Source organism: Sylvia atricapilla, chromosome 2, assembly GCF_009819655.1.
Source record: "Sylvia atricapilla isolate bSylAtr1 chromosome 2, bSylAtr1.pri, whole genome shotgun sequence".
NCBI classification, from domain to species: domain Eukaryota; kingdom Metazoa; phylum Chordata; class Aves; order Passeriformes; family Sylviidae; genus Sylvia; species Sylvia atricapilla.
The window spans coordinates 1,675,102-1,679,352 of NC_089141.1; the positions used below are offsets into that span (position 1 = coordinate 1,675,102).

The following is a 4,251-nucleotide window of genomic DNA, read 5'->3' on the forward strand; positions in this document are numbered from 1 at the left end:
CAATTAATTCATAACCCAAAGGTGTTGGTTTTCTTGATGGGGCTTTTGTATGTGTGTGTGTGTTTTTTTTTTCCTCTTACAACCTGTTAGGTTTCTCTGCATTTCTCTCCAAATGCATGGGGACCCATTTGCTGTGGCCTGTTTTGTCTGGTTGTTCTTCTTGGAGCTTTTCCCAGTGGTGGCACACATTCATCTTTCTTACAAATATTAGCTATAAAAAAGGCACATATTTAGATGTGGCAAATTCTAGTATATTACCTGAATCCATTTCTAATGAGGAAATTATGTCCTTTATGTATGTAGAGGGCAATATATGGACAGTTCCATCTCTGTGGCATCCTGTTGCATTCAAATTCACATCACTATTTTATAACAGCAAGTGGTCTTTACTCTCTCCCTGTTGCCAAGTTGTTTTTTGCCAAAATACTGTCTGCCTCTGCAATGGCAATGATAACATATTCATGAGATAGATGACAGAAAAGTCCTGTTACAGATAATTAGTACAAGGACACATTCTAATAAAAATCCTTGCCCAGGAAAAGCAGTGTGGGATGTTCCCACAAAGCTATGACTGAAATCTTCACTTGTCCTTCTTTTTTCCTTAGTTCTTTGATCATTGATGCCATTTACAATATTAATATTTTATTTATAATTTTTTTCTTCATATTTTCTCAGAGGAAAAGGAAGAGATACAAACTTTTCCATTACAAATGTGTATTTCTGGATTGATTTTCCTCAGAAAATAGTTTGAACTCTTTTTAGAAAGGCAAGCAGAAAGGGATTTAGGTTTCTGCATTGAGAAAAGAAATGTGAGATACTGAGTCATTGTGAATTAGCCTAATTTGATTTAAGCAGAACAGTTTGAGAGTGGAAGTTAGGACCTGACATCTTTTTTCTTCCTCAGACGTAATGTAAGATGGAAATGATAAATATTAAAAAGATCTGATATGATGCAACAGAGATGCTGACAAAATTATTCTTTAGTCGTACTGCTTATTATTATACATGGGTTTAATATCACAGGGGAAAACCCCTCCTACTTATTTTACTAATTTTTCAAGTTCCAGAAAACTGATCCATAACTGTTGTCATTCAACCAGTTTCTCTTCATGGGAAACTTTGAGCACTTCAATCAATTTCCTTCAAGAACCTGTTTTTAAATCTGCAAAAACATGTTTCTCTAGCAAAGAGCTGGACTTAGGAAAGATCACCTCCCCATCTCTGAAAATGTTATTTTGGGAATTTTATTTTTTTTTTAAATCCTGGACAATGTTTAAAATTAAAGTGCCTTGAGCAATATTATTAAGAGGATCACTACAGAGATACCAGAGTGGGAAGGACTGTGTGCAATACTGTGTTGTGTTAGTGTCTGCCTAACTCCAATGATGACTTAATTTATAGAGGCAAAATTACTCATCCCATAGCAATATGTTTGGCACAAGAAGAAGGAATTCACGCTCCTGTAACCAAATGCACCAGTGAGCAGCAGAGCTTTTGGGAAAGCTCATCTGAGTGATTTTTGCTTGGCTTCACTTTGGCACTCATCTCCAGTGCCTGCTGAGCCCATATTAAATGGAGCAAAAAATCGAACTGTTTCACACTGATTTCAAAGGAGGGGAGTTTTCACAGCTGCCTGGTCATTTCTAACACGATGTGTCTACAGCAAGTTCCTTCTGGGTCTGGCACAGCTGCTGTCAGCTCTTCTACCAAAAACTAGTAGCCTATGACTGACGATGCATAAAATGAAATATTACTCTTTTTTTTTTCCTTGGTTTTCCTTGCTTGATGCAAAGCCCACTGTAGGTCCCTTTGTTCTTAGCCAGAATGGAGATTAATCATTTTTATAATGAAAGGCAGGCTTGAATGACCTCCCTCTGAGATGAGCCAAGACTGCAGAGGGGGCTGCAGGAGTGGTGGGCAAGTGGTCTGGGTTTTTTTTTTTTCCCCTTACTATTTGCTTTTCTATTATGAAGGATGTATTTGGGACTGTACATGGCAAATCTCAGGCTGAAATCAGTGTTTTCACCTACCAAATATCAAACTGCCTCTGCTGAGGATCAGCATTCAGCACTGCAACCAGGCATTTGACAGCACATTCATTAATCTGGAGATGCAATCAATGCACCTCGTGATTCTGGCAGTGCTGCAGTGCCATGCTTTGGGCCATCTCATCCTGAGTGCAGCCTGGCATTTCATGCCAACACACCAAGAACTCAGAACTCCTGCAGTGCTGATGGATAATGCAGGACGCAGTAGAGCCTGTTGTGACCAAGACAACTCCTTGTGGAACCTCAAAAAGCCTTTTGTAAATGTGGGCTGCAGCTCCTGCCAGCTTTCTTCCTGTTCCCTCGTTGGCCTTAGCTGTTGCCCAAGGGCAAAGGATCCAGCAGCAGCTTCTCAGTGAGCAGCTGAAGGTGTCTTCTGTATTTGCATTGCATGTGCATTACTTGTGGTCATAGAAAGCTGTAGGTTGGAAGGGATTTTAGAGAGGGACCATCTAATTCCAACCCCCTGCCACAGACAGGAACATCTTCCACTAGAACCAGGTTGCTCCAAGCCCTGTCCAACCTGGCCTTGAACACTTCCAGGAATGGAGTGTTCCCTGGGCAACCTGTGCCAGGGCCTCACCACCCTCACAGGGAAGAATTTCTTCCAAACATTTAATCCAAAATTACTCTTTTTTAGTTTAAAGCCATTTCCCCTTTTCCTATTACTATATGCACATATTAAAAAGCTGCTCTCCCTCTATTATAAACCCCTCTGTCATCACTGGAAGCTCTGAGCTCTCCCTGAAGCCTTCTCTTCTCCAGGCTGAACACCCCCAGCTCTGCCAGCCCGTCCCCAGAGCAGAGGTGCTCCAGACCTTGGAGCACCTCTGTGTCCTTACTCTGGATCTGTTCTAAGATGTCCATGTCATTCTTATGTCAGAGACCCCAGAGCTGGATGCAGAACTGCAGGGAGGGTTTCATGAGGGCAGAGTAAAGGGAAGGATTCACCTTCTTTGACTTCTGACCCACCTCTCTCTTGGTGCAGCTCAAACTTATCAATGCACCACTCCCAGAGTCACTGCAATTCTGGGGCAATGCATGAAGCAGAGAGAGCAAGTGCCAGCTCCAACTCCCATGCCCCAAATTCTGTTTAATATAAAATCCCCTCATCAGATATTAAACTTTTAAGATCAGATACTACACTTGGCCAACACCAGCAGAACAAATCCATCCTTTTTTTTTTGCATGGCTCCTTCAAAGAGTGGATAGATGCATGTAGATGACCCAGCTGGTGACAATACTTACCATTTTCTTGTTAGTTCTTAGCCTGGAGCTAGTGAAAGGAAAAAGCTACAATAAAATCACTTCAGTTCGCCTTCTACTCATCTTTGGGACTTTTCATACAACATCAAGCTCTGTCCCTTGCTGGGATGGGACCAATTCATAGGAAATTTTGGATGCAACCCAAGCAGCGTTTTGGCCTTTCTTGTCCCAGACTACAATGTTTCCTTGAGAGCAACATCAGCTGCCTGAAACCAACACTCCAACAACCAGCAACACAAACCAAAGCAAGTCCCTGGTGGCAATAACATTTAAAGACTCCATCAGAACCATGAGGTACTGCATTGTCAGCTGCAAAGCACATGTCATCACTCAAGGTCTGCAGTAGGGTAATCGAGATCTAGGCTTAGAGGCAGATCTTTCACATTCTGTGTGTCAATGACCTTGAGAAATGTGAAGGTTTTAACAGCAGGTAGCAGCTATTGGAGGTTTTTCTGTCAACACAGAAAATAAAAAAAGGTTACAGGAGGAGCAAAATTATTGCTCTGAAATGGACTGCCTCCATTCACCTACTGGCTGAGTGCATACATCCATATTCTGCAGTGCCAACTCCTTCTCCTCATACACTTGTATTTCCATTTGGCTTAGCTCCTCAGCATCAATCAGCCAGAGTCTGGCACGGTGATGGTGTCAGGTATCAGCCAGCTCCTCAAAGTTTACCATAAATAAAGACATAGGAAGGCAGCAGGTGGGTGTCATTTCTTCCCCAGACCTTTGGCAGCTACCTGGGACTCTTGTGAGAGGGTCTTCAAATAGTGTTGGAAAACCATTCCATAAAACTACAATAATTTAGATAAGTAACTACCCCTGGAAAATGTCCGAAGACACACAATCAAGATAGCAATGCTCAAAGGTAATATAAAACACAATTAAAATGCATTAGAGTTTCTGTGTTTTGGTTCTCATTTTGTTCTGTGCCAGT

The 4,251-nt window shown here is 41.8% G+C and overlaps 1 non-coding gene across 1 annotated transcript; it reads right to left on the bottom strand.

The window, feature by feature from the left end:
* Positions 1 to 3,041: 3,041 nt before the first annotated feature.
* On the bottom strand, positions 3,042 to 3,215 carry LOC136358286 (U2 spliceosomal RNA). Its single transcript, XR_010743047.1, has one exon. It is a non-coding gene; the product is annotated as a U2 spliceosomal RNA (small nuclear RNA).
* Between the last annotated feature and the right edge of the window lie 1,036 nt (positions 3,216 to 4,251).